Source organism: Cylas formicarius, unplaced genomic scaffold, assembly GCF_029955315.1.
Source record: "Cylas formicarius isolate icCylForm1 unplaced genomic scaffold, icCylForm1.1 PGA_scaffold_8__14_contigs__length_24414737, whole genome shotgun sequence".
Classification (NCBI taxonomy): domain Eukaryota; kingdom Metazoa; phylum Arthropoda; class Insecta; order Coleoptera; family Brentidae; genus Cylas; species Cylas formicarius.
Genome location: NW_026844361.1, coordinates 6,464,537 through 6,486,548, shown reverse-complemented (window position 1 = coordinate 6,486,548; position 22,012 = coordinate 6,464,537). Strand labels below are relative to the sequence as shown.

At 33.7% G+C, this 22,012-nt stretch overlaps 1 protein-coding gene across 3 annotated transcripts in view; it reads left to right on the top strand.

Annotated features, from left to right (window-relative positions):
• Positions 1-22,012, top strand: part of LOC132706641 (TWiK family of potassium channels protein 7) — a 398,964-nt gene that overhangs the window by 66,596 nt on the left and 310,356 nt on the right. For all 3 annotated transcript variants that reach the window (XR_009619616.1, XR_009619615.1, XM_060678102.1), the window contains exon 2: positions 21,194-21,217. The gene's annotated coding sequence lies outside the window, so the exon portion shown is untranslated. The remainder of the gene's footprint in view (positions 1-21,193; positions 21,218-22,012) is intronic.

Sequence of the window (22,012 nt, the reverse complement as noted above, 5' to 3'; positions counted from 1 at the left end):
AAAAATTATATTTCAAATAATTTTTTTATCCCTAAAATTGGATTAAAGCGACCGACATATATATATTTTTTTATTATAATGTTTTGCCACTTGATTTGTTAAACTAAAGAGTTAACACACAGCAGTTTTCTTAATAATTAATATTAGTTTTATGAGCTAGCTTATTAGTGCAAGCTAGTGTTGCTGTTTAACAGCGTTATTCTTACATTTTAATAGTACATACAAAATTAATGTTATTGTTATTACTATTATTATAGAGAGTCCGTTAAACTGCTATTAACACAATGTAAAAAAGAAATAAACAGAGGTACGAAGGCAAAAAAAAGTTAAGGTAATGATGTGCTAATGAATCTGTTCTCTTTGTGGAACAATTTAATATATGCTTTGCAAACATTACGGAGGAGGTGATTGAAAGATTGCCTTCAGTTAAGAAAACTTCTCTTGCAATGATATCAACTCCAACTGCCTCTTTCTCCCTTTATATGGGTCCCGTTGATGAAGCAGAGGTAAATAATGCAGTCTTCCCCTTAAATGATTTATCATCATCTGATCCTTGTGATATAAATTGATAACTCCGTTCACGTGATTTATTAACAAAATCTTTCTCAAGAACATTTTTCCATCTCAATTCTCTCTACCGACTACATATTCCACGATGTTTTATTGAAAAGATATGAATATTATGCCATAACGACGTGTCTTTGAAACTTCTGCATCAAAAAAGAACCAACACAAAATTATTAAGAAAACCAACATCAAAAGAATTTGTTCGAGTTTCAAGCGATTTGAATTTATAAAATTTTAAGTTTTTTTCGTAAATGTATTGACCTCTATTGTATCTGAAGTTTAAACTGTTAAAATGTTTTTGTATGCTTTCCATTCTGGCGATATATTCCTATTATACACAATTATTACTAACTGATGGTTGATGAAGCCTTTGGTAGTTGTCAAAATGAAGATTTCTCAATTATTTTTTGACAATAGTGCCGATGTGAACCTCAAAATTTAATTTGGAGTCCAGAATAATTCCAAATTCTTTTACTTGGTTAAGTCTTTTCAGCTGTTTATTATCAAGCATTAAGTTAATATCTATAGAATCCGTTGTCCTTGTAAACAGAATACATAAAATTATCAAGATTTAGGGATAATCTGTGGTCTCAATAATCAGTAAGTCTATCAAAATCCCATCTAAATTTGAATGAATCAAACAAAAGACAACATCGGAAACAAAAATATTAAAGAATAAAGGGCCCAGATGAGATCCCTGAGGGAGAACCGAGGTAACATTTGCACAACCAGATTTTTTTACCATTTAAAGATCGAGTTCTATCTGGTACATATTTTTGCAATATTTGGAAAAAGTCGCCATGTACACCGAAATTCCCAAGTTTTGTTATTGGAGTTAGATGATGAATCAAAAGCCTTTAAAAAAATTATGCATGGAAAAATTATGGAAGTTTATAAGAACTGGACAGTTTTTCTGAAAACCATGTTGATTAGGGTCCATGTCATTTTGTACCAGAAAAACAAAGTGTGAATAAATTGCAGCCTCAGAAACCTTAGCAAAGTGATACAAAAGAGAGATAGGATTACAATTAACGGCGTCTGTAGAATCACCGGACTTTAAAATAGCTCGAGTTAGACAATTATTAACAATAAGGTTAAAAGGTTTTGACGGATGTGGGCAGTTTTTGAGACAGATACATGGTCGGGTCCTGGGCCCTTTTTCTTGTCCAAGTCGGGCAACATTTTTTCAGTAGAATTTTACGAAAAACCATATATTTCGACACTGCTGCTCGTTGGAATATAGTCACATTTCCCGTAGCACCACTGTAAGTTATTTTATCAATCAGGGATTTTGTTTTTGTTTTGTGTCATTAAAAATTGATTCCTATATTTTTAGCCAAAGAAAACAATATTAAAAACAGGAAAATATAAATCTAACATGACATGGCGGATTAACTGAAGCTTGGAGAAAGTTCACAAAGATGCTAAACATAACGAACTTATACTTTGTAGCAAATATTTTTAAGTTACAGAGCTCTATGTTAATTCTGAATTCGTCCTTGATATAGAAACGCAGCGAACAAGTTCTGATGTGTTATTGACCTAGTCTGATAAGTTTGATGAACTTTTATTTGCAAATTTGTGCTTCCATAGGCAAACATTATAATGTTTAGTATATTTGTCATTATCCTTTGTTGTTCTTCTAAAAGTTTTTATTTTTTTATATGATTTTGAAGGTCATTATACAATCTAATTGTAAAAAAGTTTCTTGTTCTATGTCTGATCTTTGTGTTCTTGTTGGAGATGAAAATTACGCGATCCTTGCAGGGTAATTGATAAGAAAATCCCATGCAGGTATATATGTCATCTTTATAAATAACATCACCATCCTCAAATATATTCTTCAATCTTGTGTACCAAGGAGACACTCTGAATTATCTACTGAAAAAAAAAATAGAATCTGGTACATCTTAAGATTATTAAAATTAGAAAACTTATAATTGGTAGTTATGTCTACTTAAAGATCTACATAAAATGACGTCAACCTCGGCTGTTAACACTTACTAAATATCTAGCCGCCCTTTTACTTCACCGATGTAGTTTTACGAGCAGCGATAAATATCGAACGCAGGGTTTTGGTATGCCGTTAGGGACGTTCTCGACGCGATAAATAAATGAGAATGGCCGCCAAATGAACTGAAACCTTATCGGGCTAACTCGACACCTGTCGATTTTATGGCCTAATATCCACGATTAATTCATCAATGAAGACTTAAAAGTGTTAGTAAATATTTCGTCTCTTTCTTTTGACTCTGAGTTGTATCTGATATGTCATCCTTGCTTAATTTAGGTTAGTAAATGTAGGGGTCGAAATATTGATTTCCGTACAGAGTAAGATCTGCCGCGCATGCCGGGAAATTCTTGATTTTTTCTTCATTAAATCTTTATTTATTGAAATTTGAACTTTTCTGACAATTTCAAGTACTAGAAAATATATTCAAATGATTTTCATTTTTTCTTCGAATGGACTAAATTTCTATTTAACCTTGAGATTATAGTTTATTTTAGAAAGGTGTGCAGGAGTGCGGTTAGGATCAGTAGGATACTTGTAAAAAGGGAATAATGTTATTTTAACAAAAAAAAAATGTCATTACGTATTACAATACAAAAAAAAATATTTTACGTAAATTATATTATACAAAATCATTTTCCAAATTTCTAAAATTTTTCCAATCTTTTGCAATTATCAAAGAAGAAAATATTGAAACCTCTAATGATTTGAGACATATACCTACTAGTATCCTGTCTATTTTATTAAAGGTGAAAACATTTTAAATTTTAGTACTGCTCTTTTGCATATAACTTGTGATACAATTCGCGCGAATGACAGGGGCAAGGCAACAATTATGCTTCCCATTGACTTTAGTAAAGCATTTGAGATAGTTTTTCATTTTTTCACTACATTGGATTTGGGGATACAGCTGTTGCACTAAAGTACTGACTTGGTTTTGTGGAGCTTGACAGCCGTGCTTCGACTGTGCAAACGCAGATGTTTGGCATATATCAAGGTTCAATTCTGGGATTGCTTTTATTTTGTATATATACTTGTAACATAATTATTTCTATAGACATACAACTTTATATTTCTATTAACAAGAATGAGGCTGATTTATATGAAATTATATGAACATTCGCAAAAATATAACCTTTAAATCAACTTATTTAATTTTTGGTAAATTCCAGCCTAAATGAAGATATAAACATTAAAAAAATTATTATTAAATATTTATTTTCTGTTTCAACTTTAAGATTTAAGCCTCATGTTAACAAGTGTGTTCAACCTGCCTATATAAATCTAAAGTAAATTTTTCGTTATAGACATATTTATGGAGAACTCAAACAGATTCCCTCAATTTTGATGACGTAGTCTACGGTCCATTGTTGAATAAGCTCGACTCAGACAGAATTCGGCGTATCCAAAAATATTGTTTAACTACCTGAACTAACCAAAACCAAAATCATCATCGGGTAGCCTCCTGTGCACCACACAAATACATACATTGTTTCCATGTTATCATTTAACCAGATGGATGAACTAGCAGCTCATCGACATTTTTGACAACAATTACATCCAAATTAGTATTTCGTCAGAACGATTGTTTGGCAAATAAAAAATCAAGCGTAAGCGGAGCGGAAACGATACTTCAAACACCCTGTATTGAAACATGACAGAAATTGGTATAGTTAGCTTCCAAGTACTCCGGATTAAGGCTAATTTATTCATTAAAAAATCCCCAATAGTACTTCTCCATTTGTTAAATAGTCCCAGTCCCCAATAACCAAAATAGGGTTATAGTGCAATTTTGAGAGCTCTATCCAACAAAAAAAATCAACGTCCAACCATAAACAATGATTTTACAGGGATGTAGAGTCCTTAAGTGAGACACACTTTATATAACAGTTAAGAAAATAAAGTAGAGACTTATTTTTTTATACAGGATGGTAAATGTCAAAATGGAAATAAACGTGTATATAAATAGAGGTCTTTTCTTCAGTTCATAACATGGTAGCTTCTGAAGATACATAATTTTTTTTCCTATCTCTGAATATCTGCACACAAATGTAGGCATTTTTTGATATCAAACAATTCGTCTGAACCCTCAAATCGCAGTCAAGAGAATCGCAGTTTTCGCGTTCCCCGTTGTTCCCCCCATTTCCGTACATTTACGAAAGCTTTACATGCCGCTTTTTCTACAATAAATAAATTTAAAATCTACCGCCAGTCCACAAAAACGTTCGCATTCCGGTACTCACAACACGATAGAATTCGAAACGGGGGGCGTGTTTATACGATAATATTTCCTCGATCTTCCGACGGTTTGATTAAAATACTGCTCGTTCCCGTTATTTGCTGACACTAGTACAAATAACTCCCGATTCATCGCTCGTTCGGTTGCGGGAGTTCCATTTCTTTCCATTTGCTTACGCGAAATACGACGTTTCCCGAGCCGTATTAAGCTCGGATTCAATATGCGTCACGTGTCAGATGTGTGGCTGTCGAACACATTGGGCGCCATTTCATTGTTTTGCCAACGAAACCCGAGATATACGATAGCGTACCAAAGTTCGGGTTGTCATACGTAATTCGCAAATACAAGGCGGCGTTTTGTTTTTTTATCCTGCCTTTTTTCTGTTTTTTTTTTTACAGACGGTTCAGATTCTGGTTGGTTACGGGTTGAGGACAAATCTGCTAAAACGTCATGACCACGTCATCCACCTAAAAGAGACCGAATTCCATTCAGAAAATTGCTATTGTTGTGATGCAAATATTAAGGCACGAGTGGTGCGAGTAGTGTTGTTTAAATATGAATGGTTGCTATGGTAACGACGTAAATGTGGGAGAAAATAATTTACGAAATAATTGGCGTGTGAGATAAATGTAACAATACAAATAGGTTTTTAAACAAATTTTGCACCCTTTTAGAAGAAAACCAAAACCTCCTTTCAAAATCTACAATAGATAATCTAAGCACAAATACAGGAAACCAAAAACAAGTGTAGTCTGTCTCAATCATCATCGTGTTGGCTTTCGACGAACCCCCCAATAAAACTTTAACAATATTATCAACTATTCGTATTGGGTAAAGCCATTAACAAAAAATTTATTCTTGCTTGAGTGACAGGTGGGGCAGGTAAGGTCTATTCATAGATATAAGAAAGTGACTAACTGATACGAATTAAGGAAAGACTCGGGCAAGCTGTAAGAATGAAATATGACCAAACAGGTCGGTCCGTACTTTGCTTAGAATTTAATTATTTGGGGTTTTGTTAGGAAAGTTACGAAACAATATTTATTTATTTATATATGTATTTATGTTTAAATCTAAAATAAAATTACAAATTATTTTTATTACCTACTTAAATTACTTAAAATTATTCACATAATATATCAGTATCAATATCGCTATCATCGCCTGTTCTAATTATTATTTGTTCTATATTATTTGCAATATGGATATACGATTGTCCTGCTTTAAAACTTCTTCGATTTCTATAAGTTTGAGGACATTGGAGTTAACACGGTGAAAAACATTGTTACGACGAATGGCAGATTTCAGTTGGTGCCAAATATGTTCAATGGGATTAAATATACAGTGGTAAGGTCCTTCCTTACATTCAAAATATCACTGATCATATATCAAAAGTTCTGAAGAACTATAACGTCAAAACCAGATTTACCACTTGTCCAAAAATCTCTCAACATCTGCGGTCCGTCAAAGACAAAATTCCATTTGAGACGCCAGGAGTTTACAGTATTCCATGCATATGCGGCAAAGAATACATTGGAGAGACCGGACGAAAAATATCAACTAGGCTCAAAGAACACGAAAGAGCCTTACGACTAAGACAAATAAACCCATCAACTGTTGCCGAACACACTCATGATACCGGGCATAAAATTTTATTTGATAAAATTAAAATTCTTGCATGTAATCAGTTCTTTAACCAACGAAAAATCCGAGAGTCTATAGAAATCTATAATTAACCTAACCTGTCACCAATTTGGAAATCAGTCATCCGAGACGGTCTTTATACCTCTCATTAGCGCCCCCCCCCCCCCCCCCTCAAGCAATGTTTAACCAGGTACAGAGTAAAATAGGAGTCACTTTCAGTCAAGCTCTGAAGAAGTCAACAGGGTGATTGGCGAAACGTCAGCAATTTCGACTAAGCAAAAACCGACGCAGGAGTTTTGTAAAAAGGAGTAGCCTGTGGAAGTTTCTTTGAAAAATATATTTAATTTATAATGATGCCACGGCACATTCTCTTGCAGTGATAGAAACAATCGAAATCAATCCGCTCAGGGTGGAGTTGGTGGCCTACTGCGCGTGTGATAAAATACAATCAACAATTCTGAATTTATTTCAAAAATTATTCAACGAAACAGAATTGAATTTATCCCAATATTAAAACGGCGTCAATTTTAGTTATCTAAAATGTAAGACTTTTTCTAGCATTTTCATTTGGCCGCTTTAGTCATAAGTTTGTTAACGACATTTAATTTTCGAGATAGTATTAAGTGATATTTTTAATTGTTTAAGGGTTTTGAGATAAGGCCATAGTAGAGGTTAAGATTTGAAAAATGTATTAGTTTTATTTCAATTTCCGTCGAATCTGTTAAAAGCATTTGGTTTCCTAAAAATACATATTGTGATCCTACGGGACTCCGTCTTTATCTTCCGACAAATGGACCTGCTTCCTTTGGATTTTGCAGGGTCAAGTCCCCCATTGCCCGTTTTTGTCCGATGCCTTTCCCGCGAATACCGCTAAAAGCTTGTCCTCGTACCCCTCGTACCCGACCCTTTGATTCTATTTTTTCCAAATACCGGACGTAATTAAATGTCCGTCCCTTTACCGGCACGGCTAAGCGGAAAAAAACAAAAAATAAAAGACTCGCTTTTGTTTTAAAAGTTCTGATTAATTCCTCCCGTTCGTTGGGCTTTAATTAATCCCGCAGGGATCGTGACGTCATCTTCGAACGTCAACAGACGCCTCGAAGTGCGAGTACTGAATTCCGGCAGAAAAATTTTGGCAGAGGTCGCGAGACGACCCATCTCGATGGCATTAAAATTCTTGGCAGCCGCCGAAAATAAACCGGATCTGAGGCATAATGAGGGTGAAGCGTTATGAATTTCAACACCCCCGACTCGCAAATCCGGTCGGGTTGCTACCCCCCACCCAGCGAAAACTTGGGCACCATGCCACACAGATATAATCAGAAGTCGATATTTATCGAGGGAATGATTTAACTATACAGAGTCGAGTACACAGATTTTAGGAGCGTATGTATTAGTCGCTTTTTTTATATACGCACGCGTATTAACCCGCTTCGTTTTCGAGAAACCGGGGTGTCAAATTTTATAAAAAATAATCGATAAAATGGAGATTCGCAGTGACAGAGAGTATAGACAACTTATAAGTTATATGGTAAAGTTCAGATGGATTGCAATGATAAAATTATGACTAAAATCACAAATTATAGGGCTATGTCTTTTATCTGCAATTTCTGTAAAGTTTTAGATGTTGTTACAAACCAAATAGTTATTCAAATCCATTGCCACCAATTTACTATTATGTCTCAGTATATTTTTGATTCTATCGATGAGTATTCTTAAGTGGACGTCATGTCATGTCATTAAAAACGTTTGAGCGATTTTGAATGGCTTGTTGATTTGTTTTCGTCCTATTTGTCTAACCGCACTCAGTACGTCTATCTCTACGGTTGCACCTCCGATAAATACTTTGCTTCCTCGGGCGTTCTTCAATGCTCAATACTGGGGCCATATGCTGACGACGCCAGAATTTGTCTCACTCTCCAGCGTAGTTTGGTGCAAATGAATAACAGAGGTCTACAAAATTAAACTTTTTGACGGATGTTCTTGCTTTGAAAACTGATTTTATATAATTTTGGTTAGAATTTTGTTGGGAATTCAAAAATTCTATGGCTTTATTTGTATCATCTAAGGTTTTTTTTGCAAATATTAAAAAAAAACAGGATATTTCTAAAAAAAATTTTTTTTCAGTAAAAAAGTGGAATCCTAGCTAAAAAGAAAATGAAAGAAAACTTTGATCAGACTTTTTTGAGTGAAATCTTCATCTTCTTGCCAGAAAGCTGCGTTGTACGGCTGTGTGTTTTTAAGGGCATATCCTGTTTTAACATCAAGCAGAATTCGTCATTCCATTTCCTTAATGTTCTGGAGCGAGCTCCCTGTTTTTCGCTGACTGCTCCAAGATTTTCAGGAAATTAGTTCAAGTGTGAAAACAGGAAATGCATTTTCAAACTCATATTACAACTTAGACGATGAAAGTGATGTGGCATATTTTGAACAATACTTTCGTAGTTTTCCTCCTTTTACTTCCCAAGAAACTTATCAATTACTTCTTTAAATGAAGTTCAGGCGTTATTCTTGACATTGGTAATTGTGTTTTGAAAATCCCGGCCTTTGCATAATGCTCATATTTGCGGCCCAACAAAAATACCTTTTTTTATCTGGCAATCAAATATTGTTGGAAATTGCTTGCACAAATATTTGAAACAATGTCCATGTTTGTCTAGCGCTTTAACAAACTGCTTCATCAAACCAACCTATCTCTTAATCCATTTTTGCTGCCAGGTGTAAGGCTGATTCTAGAGAGACATTCTTCTTCTTCTTCACGTGCCATCTCCGCTGCGAAGGTTGGCAATCATCAATGCAATTCGTATCCTTGAGACTGCAGCACGAAACAATTGGTTGGAGTTACATCCAAACCATTCTCTCAGATTACGCAACCATGACATCCTTCTCCTTCCGATACTCCGTTTACCTTGGATTTTACCTTGCATAATCAGTTGTAGAGAGACATTCTATTTGAGTCCAAATATCTTACCCGAGTAGTCCACTCCCAAATAAAGCATGAAAGTTTTCTATCACCCTCCCGTTGTCATAGGATCATGCATAGCACTTTAAGGTCACCATAAAGCATCCACTGATGTTCTTGGAAGTTTATTTTCTTCAAAGGAAGTCATAAATTTTAATACGTTTCTTTTAAATATTAAATATACCGAATGTGCAACGGAAACCTAGGCCAGTTCGTTACCATTGCACAATAAAACGTCTTTTAAACTACGCTTACTTGAGTAAAATATCGACATAACAGTTTTTCCCGATCACAGTAAAACCTTGATGTTACGTTAGGTGCTAATAAATGCTTGTCACTTAGTCTGGACGCTAACAATTCGGAACACAGTAGCACGACGACCAATAGAACCAAATTACGCTTCTGCGCCAACTCTGTAGCTTTGCAGAGAAATCTAATATTATCCAGTGTTGCCAAATCACATTTAATTTCATAAAAATGGAATCATTTAAAAACCAAACCTAACGCCTAACGAACATATTCATGTTATAGAGATGTATATGAATAAAATAACATTTTTCACTTATAGAGTGCTATAAAAAAATGACGTGATAGAGAAAAAATATGGCGTTTTTTGGAAAAATATTGGAATGTAAATAAGAACTTGCAGCATAATACAGCCTAGTGCAATGCCATGCTAACAGCATCACCATAGGTGTAGCTGTTAAATATGACTTTTTGATGAAACTCTCTTCCGTTATGACACCTTAAATTATCCTTTGTTTCAGGTTAATAAGGTACCGACCGAAGCTTTAAAAAGCTATGGATTTATAAAATAAAATGAGGAATATAAATTATATTAACTAAATCATACTCGAAAAATGTCTCGTAAAAAGTGTAATATGCATCTTTTTAATAGACCATTACGTAGTACGTACTTACTAAGTAGCTTTCTGAATGCAGTTCGAGATTTGTTAGATGAATAGTATAAAATGTTATTACTTAAATTTTAAGAATTTCTCGTTGAAATCTCGTATTAAAATATCCAGTTACTTTACTTAATTTAAAATAAAAACTGCCGTAACTTGAAAGTGTGTTGTTGGATGATTTCAAGTAAAAAATTTCAAATTTTAAAGACTATTTAAAAAGAAACCACTTTATTGAATTAGTTGTTCCAGTATTACATTTGGCTGTTAATATTATTATTAAAAGTTCAAGATAGACGTGAATTTCATGCATTGTGAAGTAAACGTCAATTAAATTAATTTTGCGTGTTTATTTTCATGTGTTTTATTAAAATGCTCGTTAAGGTACAACGTTTACTTTTTGGAACGAAGAATACATCGAAATTCACGTTATTTATGAATTGTGTAACGGAAACGACCGAGCGGCAGTTGATGAATATGGTCGACTTTCACGTCGATTTCTAAACATCCCGTTCAATAGGAACTTGCTCAAGGAGAGGCAATACCTAGTACGATTGATGCTCAACCTTCTATACTAGTGTCCGAAGAATTGGTATTAGACGTTACGTAAGCCGGATGAGAGTATGGAGAACTTTATTGTGTTTTCCCCAAATCAGAATATTGCTTTTAGTTAAATACCTAAGTTTAATCCAGCAGTATTAATTAACATAGTTTTAGCAGATACAAATAATAGGCATATATACAAATATGAAAGCGATAGTAATTGGTTTCATTTCCTCTATATTAGAGCTCACGTCTTTACTTCTCGTCCTTCTAAACACAAATGGTGAATGCGCCAGTAAAACACTAAAAAAAAAGATTAGAAAGCATGTTTATAAATCAGTTTTAGGAATACTATTGGTACTCAACTAGTGTACAATTTTTGCACCTCGCACTTGCCTTAAATTCAGTTAGGTGACATGGAGATTTCCAATCCAAGTTAGTTGCTGACATATTTAACATTAACTATTCTTGGAAGCAAATTTAAATTACTACTTGCGATACCTTGTCCTGGAATCACTGGGTTGGTATTTTCAAAACGGGGTAGTGATCGGAATTCCAATTTAATTCTTACTTATCTCGGCTACAATGTAAACAAACGTAATTAAGGTTAGAACTTTCAAAGACAAAGCACTCTCGCGTAAAGTAAAGGATAGCAACTTACCTGTGTTGTCATGCTGCGTTGGATTGAAGCACTTGATTTGGCATCGTCAGAGAATATCGAATCGGTTGGCTGCTTTCCCTCGACCAATCAAATCTTTTTGTGTTTTTTTGTTATTTTCGGAGTTTCGCACCCATATTTTAAGGATGATTCAGTTGATATCACGTTTTGTGGGTTTGAATATATTGGGGAAAGAGAATTTAAACAACTCCGATAACTAGCGAGGAAGGCCACTAACAACCTGGTAAGCTCGTTATACCAGTTAACATCTTAAAATTTCACTTTTTGTTCCCTACCACATGGTATCTTCTGGCGCGGCATGATGTAACTGGGTACTTAGGGTGGTTCTGATTTCTTTTCCGGGCATTATAAATGCCCCTATCAAAATAACAAGAACTAGTTTGTTCTGTCAACCAGCGACAGGCATTTTCTTTTGTCAATACCTCCAAGAAGTCGCGCAAGGTGAAAGGTGAAGTTCGTGTCTCGACGACTTTTGAAACTGAGGACCGTCCATTCCAGAACATTCTAGACGGTCATGCTGATTAATATCCACCAGAGAAAAACAGAGCAATAGCAATAAAATTTGGTATTTACGAGTAATTAATACTGTTCTAAAGCTGATTGTTTAATTGATTTTGAGCTTTCGTGTATTACATGCCTGTTATGCGGCCGGCTTATTTATGTAGGGATTGAGCGCTCAAGACCGTAAAGCTGAAACCGTTATTTAGAACTTCGGAAGCTTACGCTTTATATAACACCAAATTCGTACTTTTTTTTGAAGACTTTGTTTAATAACAATAGACGCTTGCTTTTAACTTAAGACCTAGACTTTTTTTGTAGCCAATACGCCTCCTTTCCCGTTTTGTGATAATCAGTTTTTTACTATTCGAGGAGCTACGTCCTGTGAAAAATAGGCGGCGCCAAAATTTCTCGAATTTTGATTATGTTTTACCCACCCCCCTCACAAACTGGGTGGCCAGTGCAGAAGTAGGACGTATGCGGATTCAGCACTTTGGTCGTAACAGAATTTCTCAATCAAAATATCCAAACCAATGAATTGGCAGGGGTTCCTTGACCGGCAAAGTCACCTGACGTTAATCCATTTGATTACTTTTTATGGCAAGTCTGAAACCTTCTGTATATGCGAAAAGTATTTAAAACAGAGAACTGGTAGCTAGAATTAAGGATGCTGTAGAAGCTATTCGTGGTGATCCTGGGACTGTTAGCAGAGCTACCACTTCAATTCTAGAAGAGTTAGACTATGTATACAACTGGGTGGACATTTTGAACATCTAATTGAATAAAATAAAATATCAATAACTAGCAAATAATAAAATAAAAAATAAAGGGGTTTCTTGTTATATGGCCTTTAAAATTTCAAATTCTTGTAGCTCAGCTAGAATAGCGTTCGGGGTGTCTGTTTATTTGACATTTGTAACTTGAAATCATCCCAGCAACATACTTCCTAGCTATGGCAGTCATGTCGTGGGACATATGAAATATGTTTTATAAATATCGATAATGAGGCTTAAGTTAATCACTTATATAATTTGACATATTCAAATAAACAACAACGGTGACTTAAAATGTTTCATAAATAACACAGGTATACAGTGATTTAGATGTTTGAAAGCTGTTTCCTTATTTGTATATTTTTGGATGCACTTTTTCCAAAAAACGCCATATTTTTTTATAGCGCTCAATGAATATGTTTGTTCCATGTTAGGCATCATTTTTAATTCAATTGATTTTTATGAAATTCAATGTCATTTGGCACCACTGAATAATATTAGATTTCTCTGCAAAGCTACAGAATTTTCGATGAAGCGTTAAGAAACTGACAAAAAGATAAGAAGAAATGTTTAAATTATGGTATGGCGAGGGCCTAGAAATCACGTGATTCAATAGAAAAAATAAGAAACACACCACCCCAAAAGAACTAAAACATGTCATATCATTGGAATCAGAGGACCCAGATGATACAGATTTCACACCACATTTCAGAGAGTCCGAAATATTTAACCAGAGCGAGTTAAATGATTTAATTAGAGATTTCCACCTTCTAAAGGATTGATACAAATTGATAGCGTCCAGTAAGCGTAGTTTAAAAGACGTTTTATTGCGCAATGGTAACGAACTGGCCTCGGTTTCCGTTGCACGTTCGGTATATTTAAAAGAAACGTATGAAAATTTAGGACTTCTTGTGAAGAAAATAAACTACCAAGAACATCACTTTGTTTTGTGGTGAAGCTAAAGTGCTGTTGCATGCTCCTAGGACAACATGAGGGTCATAAATTGGGCTCAAACGAAATGGCCCTCTAGAACAAGCCAAAAAAAGTTTTACAACCTCCTCTTCACATCAAACTTGGTTTCAAACTGGGTTTGATGAAGCACTTTCTTAGAGCCTTAGATAAAAATGGACAGTGTTTCAAATATTTCTGCCAGAAATTTCCGACGATATCTGATGCGAAGATAAAAGAAGGTATTTGTGTTGGGCCGCAGATGAGAACTTTATGCAAAGACGAGGATTTTCAAAACACAATGACCAATGTCCAGAAAAACCGCCGGGTATTATTTAAAAAAGTATAATTGAATAGTTCTTGGGAATTCTAAGGATAAAAACTACGAAAACTACCAAAATTATATAAAATTAGCTTCAAAAATAAAAAATCTCTCAAAAATTTTAATTTTGTAGAATTGCGTTATCGTTCCAGTTAGAGGAAGCCAATACTAAGGCCAAAGAAGTTCTAGACAAGTTTATTCCGAAAAAGCACAAGAACATCCGTAAAACGTCCTCGGGATATCTGGCGGGACATAGCGTATATCCTAGGTTATACAGTTTCAGCTAAGGGACATCCTTAAGCCGTCTCAAGGATATAGGATGTTACTAATTGGAACGTCCACTGTATATCAGATACGTATGTCCGTAGGATGTTTTGTTAGAACATCCAGTTACAGTAGTTGAGACGTTTCTAGTATATCCGACTGTTAGCATATAGGATATTATATAGATACACCAGTGGACCTTACTTATTACTATTTCTAACAGTCTATGAGAAATACTGGAAAAGTAATGTGCAGTGACCTTGGATGTTAATCTCCACGATGATGTAGGTATACATTTATGTTTTTCATTTCATTAAATACAAACCTCATTAAACTCTCATCGGTAAGATCTCTTTCATGAGAGTAGATATTATCGCGCAAAAGAAACTAGAACAAATATGACTTCAGTTTGAGAGTAAAGGCCTGTTTTCGCAATATTTTTTTACAACCTAAAATTTTTCCTAGTTTTTTTTGCTCGGGATCTATTATAACAATAAAAACAAGTCTTAAAAAATAGGAAAATGTTTCCATGTTAAACTTGTACGTTATGCAGGGTGATTAATAAAATTAATACTTTGTTTTTGGGGGGTAATTCTTGCATCCATTTTAAGAAAAAAATATACTAACTAAATATAATTTTGTTTGTAAAAATGGGTTTAGTTTTGTTTGCGCAAATTTAACTGCTCAAAAAACATGAATATATGATATATATTTTATTAAATTGTATTTCTTATACTTTATTTATATTACATTTACGTCCAATTTATTTTTAAAAAACATAATACACAGTATTAATTTGGCCAATTTTAATTTTAAAAATTTCTCCTTTTTCTTCATGCGCAACCAATTAAATTTCTTTGAAAGTTCATTTGAAATCAGTGGGGTCAGAGCTTATTTTACAAACTCATAACTGCTGCCGCCGCCTGATTTTACTATCTCATTGACCTAGCAAAATAATAAAAAACAATGCATGATGTTGGTAGACTACACAACAATGATTCGTTCAGCTTAGAATTTATCAAATCTTATGTTATATATTACCATAAAGCTTTACATATGTGAATTATTAGTTCTGCCGTAATGATAATACCACAAAAAAATAACTGAAATGAAAGCAGTAAGCACACCACACAAAATACTCAAAATAGACGCCAAGTCACCGTATACCATATACCGCCAACAAAAACAAGGCTGAAAAGATGGCGGACGACGAGGCGGAGGAAAAGCTGTCGAGACTCGAGCGATTCCGGCACGGCACGACCGCGAGTAGTTGCGTCATTGGTTGCCGCCGAACACTGTTGTCAAATGGGATCTTTCTGTGGTATTTTTATTAAACAAGCGTTTCTTGTCTCGTTCGTGTCTAATAATAAAAACAAGTTGATTTTAACGGTTTGATTCCGGTTTTCTTTAAAACTTGAAAACACTGACGTCGATGTAGATGTGCACAAAAACTTTGCCAAATAAAAAAAACTAGGTATTTTCCTTCTCAGTTGTTCAAAATTTAACTTTTTAGGTTTCTATTCTAATGTTCCCATTATGGGTCAAGGGGACTTCCTCAGGCCATCTATTTAGAGGATATGGCATATGGAGGTATATCGTGTACAGTAAATCCGCAAGCTATCCATTCAGAGGATATCCCTGGGATGTAGTTTACAGTATATTCTTAGTATATATGCTAATGTATATCCTAAGAATATCCTCGACATATCCCGGAACATGCGACTTAAATGGGACATTGACCGGATATACTGGGGATATTGTGTGCTATGCGGGTTGCCATATTTCATTCTAACGGGGCAGTAAGATACCTGTTAATTGTTGCTTTTTGCACACTCACAGAATTTATTTTTGTCACGGTTTAGGATATACATGAAATCACTGTGCCCCCGAGCCAAATAAACTCAAAACTCACGGCACTTGTTGCCTAATATACCATTAGTAATGACCCTAACCTTAGTTTTAGTCGTGATAATTACTAATTTAAATCGTCATATCCGCAAGAGACAACATAAACATATGAAATATACAACTTTTTTCTTTTATTAACGACAATGCCGAGATTAAAGGGTTTTGGCTACTATACGAAGCGGCCATAACGACTAGTTGGGGGAATTTTGCGACATAGATTCCACCGGTTCCTAAGCGAATCAATCGCTGCGCAGCAAAACCGCGATCGTCATCCTGATCGAAACAAAACTGTGCGCTCATTCGCAGCCAATTTGTTACGATGTAATAATAGTGTAGTGAATTAGAAAATTATAAATGATGACCGCCGAGACCAGTACGCGGAATCGTAACGTCCGAGCGTGAAATACTATTAATTTTCGCCCCGCCCGTTGACGGACGTGGCGAGATTGGTCCTGCGAGCGTGGAATTTTAATAAAAACGGATTTCTGCGAAGGCGATTTTTCATTTGCCGCCGCCTGCGCGTTGTTTCGGACCATAAAAGGAATGCCAAACGATATATGGGTTTTTAATTGTTCGGATTTTGACGAAATTAGAAGGAAAGCGTTTATTTTATTTGTCGTACGGTTTTGATGTACAGTGTGTCCCATTTTTGACCGTTTTACGGCGTACCGCCCTTATTTATAAAGGTACTGTGTTGCGTCTTTCTTGATCCAATGCTACTTTCTTATGAAAAGAAAGATAAAACAAACAGAAAAGTCATAGCTATTTTGGATTTTTTGGTACAGGGTGGTTTTGGTTAGTACGTTTTTTAGAAGCTCTTTATGGTTCGAAAAGGAGCGAATTCAGGGTAGTCACAATAATTTTACTAATCTTGGTATGACCTTGGGAAAAAATTGGTATACATATATTAGAAATATAAGGTTTTTTATTTCAAGTTGCATAAAATTAAATAGAGTTACAAATAAATCAGTTTTCGCCGTCCACGGTTTTCCTCTCACTATCATTGCAGACAATCATCTTCTGAAATAAATTTTAAATAAACGTAACATTATTTTAACTGCGTCCAGCCCAAACAATTCACAGAGTAATGGTTTAGCAGAACAAAGTGTCAATAATTGTAAAAATATGAAGTGTTTTTACGAAAATAATGGTAGTTTAGAAAATCTTTATTTTACGGACGGACGTTCACAATTTAAATTTAATATTTAAAGGCCTGCTCACTCCTCCACGTCACATCTGTGAAATTTTTGAAAGATCCTTTACACATAATATGGCTAAAACATACAATGCATTGGACCAGTCTCTTAAATTGCTAAACAATACCTTTTCCACACACCTGCGTGAAGTATTATTATCATTAAATATTTAAGTAATGTCTAGTGTAAATTATTTCGAAAGTGTACTTCCCTCTATTCGCACAGATCGTACTAGGTATTTATTTTTTTATGTGTATTTTTCCTGCTTAGCGCTGCTACCTTCTTCCTAGGATAGGTTTAAAAACGGAGGCTCAAAATAAGATATTATATTATTATATTATTATTTATTAACTTACTGGAACACTCCAAATCCGGTACTGCTTTTATCACCTGCTCGAATGTCATGCAGACGATTAAAATATGATTTGCCTATTGTAGATTCCATGTTCAAACCCGTGCTTATAAAAAACCACAAGTTAAAACAAAACCAACTCGAAACACAGAAAAAATACCAAAATTTATATATTATGTAATATAGAACGAAAAAAAAACTTGACAGATGAAACGGTTAATGGCAATTTCATGCACTGGCTTATTAATAAATGTACACAACCGAGATCTTTTGTAGTCAGAGATAATTTTGTTAATCATTTCAGACGTACTAGACAACATTTAATTGTAACAGAACCTTTAATTCAGAATGCACAAAAATCTGATTATAATGAAACTTCCTCAAGAAACTTCGTTAGAAATCCATATTATCTAAGAAGTTCAACAAGAATTGTGATGGCAAATTAACTCTATTTCTAAGGTTCATCTTTCTCTCACAGTATATTCCGTAAATATTTTCTAACATTTATTTGTGAATTGTTACCAGTAATGTTACTTGTTACTTTTCTATTTGAACTAAATTAAAATCTTGCAAAGTGGACGTAAAATATGTACAATAAAAATCTGCCGCATTATCCATTCAATCCAGTTACGTTTGTTTCTGGTAGTTTGGCAAAATTATATAGTATAAAAGCGAGATAAATGAACAGTCAAGATGTTATAGTAATACTTTACAAAAATACTTATTTAATATTTTAATGAACCAAATAAGCTACAATAAAAATTTAAAGAAACGCGAACTTTACATTTTTACAATTTTACAATTTTTCATAATCGTCATATTTTGGGCTTACGCCAATTAAGATTTGTTAGACTGTTCGACAACTAAAGTATAGCAGAAAAATGCACATTTATAGTTTAGACCATTAATCTAAACGAAAATGTATTCACGAAAATATTAAAATAGTGTTATGTTGCATATGCACTTTTTTTTGGATAATGTCCTAGCAAAATACGAATTCAAACCTTTTTCACAAAAACAATCAAAACCTACACTTTCCTAAATAAATTTTCAGATATAAATGTAAATTCACAAACTTCCTTACGAAATTATTCAAAAAAAGAATTTTTTTGTAAAATTGTTTTTAGGTTCGTCCTTTTTTGTGGAAATGTCTTAAAAATAATTAAGAATTTACTTTTTTTACATAACTAACAGAAAATTGAAATCATTTTGTAAAAGTGTAAAATCAACAAATTTCCTTAGAAGTTTTGTGAAAAAATGGCAAAATTTTTTTATATACGCAAAATTTGCAAATTTTGTAAGAAATTTTGCAAAAAAGTAAAATCAACAAACTTCCTTTAAAGTTTTATAGAAGAAGAGCAACTGCTTAGATTTGTAAAAAAGTGAGAATTCACAAACTTTTTTAGAAGTACCCACTTTTTTTTGGAAATATCCTACAAAGAATGAATTCATACTTTTTTGCAATAGAGTTTAATGAACAAATTTATTCAGAAGATTTGTGAACAAAGTGTAACTTTGGTTTAGCTTCACCAAAGGGGCATAATTCATTTCTCTCGGGCGTGATCGATGCGAAGAATTTTGCATTCTCATCCTTGTGAATTAGTACAAATTAACCGGCACGCAGCTGAAGCTTGTTCCAATTTAGAAAATTCGATTTTATTTAATTTATGGCAGTTATCAAACGAAATGTGTTTGCCAATTTTGCCAAGTAGATTACAGCAGCTCGTTCTAGCATATAAATGAAACTTTTGTTTTAATTGAAAATAGGTTTCAATGGGCATAAACAATGAAATAGGTTGCAATGGGCATAAACAATGCGTACAGATTGAAATGGGAATAATATTTGTGAAATATTTCGGGAGGGGTTGTTTATATATATATATATATATATATATATATATATATATATATATATATATATATATATATATATATATATATATATATATATATATATATATATTTATGTGTTTAAGATAATGTTAAAAAATATGATTGTGCAAATTATCTTGAAACTTCGCATTTCATAGTAACGGTTTTGTTGGGTGCTAATTGGTTTAATAAAAGTGGAAGAAACTAATGTGATTTTTTAAAAGCATTTTTATCAGTTTATTTATCAACAATATACCATAGTAAGCAAGCTTTTTTTAAAAATAATAACGTTGTTAGTTATAGAAACAATTTATTGACAAAACAACATAGATAAAAACAAACCATTTTAAAATATGCCCATGAACGGGAAATAACTTCTCGCATGGCGTGTTTTCATTAATGCATTGTTGAACTCTTTCACGACAATTAGCTTCGGCTCTTTGCAGCGCGTGTCTGCTTATTTTGGTTATTTCTTGAGAGTTTCCAAGAACTGCCTAAATTACATTTAGTTGATTTTCATTATTACATACAGATTGAAGATGTTCATTTCTGTGGCATTTACACTCTAAAGACCTTGCTTATTTGAAATGAGTTCCAACTAACAATAGAACAGAGTTTGTTTACCTGGATGTTGTCCATTGAAGATATATGTTACTATACGCACTGGTCTATAATTTTTCTCATATTACTAACAAAAACTAACTCGGCTTTCTCAGATAATGTTAACTATCTTGGACAAGGCATTTGAAATAAAATTTCTTATTAATTAAGCAATTTTTATTTAACAATAACAATCAACATTCACTTTTTGTATCAGGGATATATTTTTGTCAATTAAAAATACATGGAGTTTTCTGTCAAAAATTTAAAATAAACATTTTGACATATAACTGACGATTTCTTAATATACCTATTATAATGAGCAATGTTTTGGCTACTTGAAAAGACTTTATAAAATTTTCAAGTGTTATTAAATATCGTTAGAACAAATATTAACTTTTTGTTTTTTTGTTTGGCTAAAAATTAAAAATTCGTTAAATTTTTTTGTGATAGATTCTAAACTTATTGCAAGTAGACAAGCGCGTTTTAGAGCTTCTTGTTTAATAGGCTACAAAGTTTCACAGACATTTTTACAACCTGTCTTGCATCAAGCGATAAGTAATTTCGAATCGACATTGTTATATTTTCATAAAAGAACTTTTTCGAAAAACGATGTGCTACAAATGGTCAACACTCAAGAGATATATCAGAAAGAAAGAAATGGCTTTACCCAATAACAAAAGGTAATAACATCGTTAAAGTTTTATTGGGGAGGGTTCGTGTAAAGCCAACGAGGTAGAATATACTAAAAGGTGCGTGTGCCATTTTCGCAGGATTTTTGATTTTGTCACATTTAAATTATTTATAAAAAAAAACAAAAATTAATATATTTATTTACTTGATGTGAATCTAGTAGATATAGAAAGCAAAAATGAATCCGTTTGACACTAATCGTTTCATTTTCTTTCAGCTTCGTCCGTGCTGGACTCGTCAGGTGAGTAAACTAGAACTCGATCAGAAACTCGCGGCATCCTACGGGAATTCCGCAGCGAAACACGTAAACGAGCGAAATTCCATGTAAATTTAATGTTGCCCGCGAAATCTCTCAACTTTGCCTGGAGTTGGTCGCCGGTATTATTCGTTGCTTTATTAGAAATACCTCTGGGTATTCCGGATTATTAGCATCGGCCCGGTGCGCTTTGAGAGTCTGCCACCACTCCGAAGTATTTAACGGCGTCGTCCCAACAAAATTGGAGCTTAGGGTTTTTACTTTAATGTTCGAAGTTTGATAGTTTACCGGTTTGTTCCGGCGGAAAACCGTTTTCTCAGTAAGCGTTGGCGCTTATTACTTCGCGTTTGACTACGCTTCCCTGCGACCCGGAAGCTTATGGGAAAAATAAGTGTTATATTTATGCAATCGGAAATATTGCTACTGCGGCATTTCTAACTAACTACCCCTTGCTCCAGGCCCATTCTGCACCTGAAAAATTGCAGCACTCGTGTCTAAGACTATTCGGTGTTATCAAAAACCTTAAGCAAACAGTTGGACTGAGGTGGCTTTTACTTGACGAAAATCCTTTTAACACAATTAAATTTGAACAATACAATGATGACAATGACAGCTGTTTCGGCAACACCGTGATTTTATCAAACACAAAATATGACAATATTGCAAGACATATATATATATATATATATATATATATATATATATATATATATATATATATATATATATATATATATATATATATATATATATATATATATATATATATATATATATATA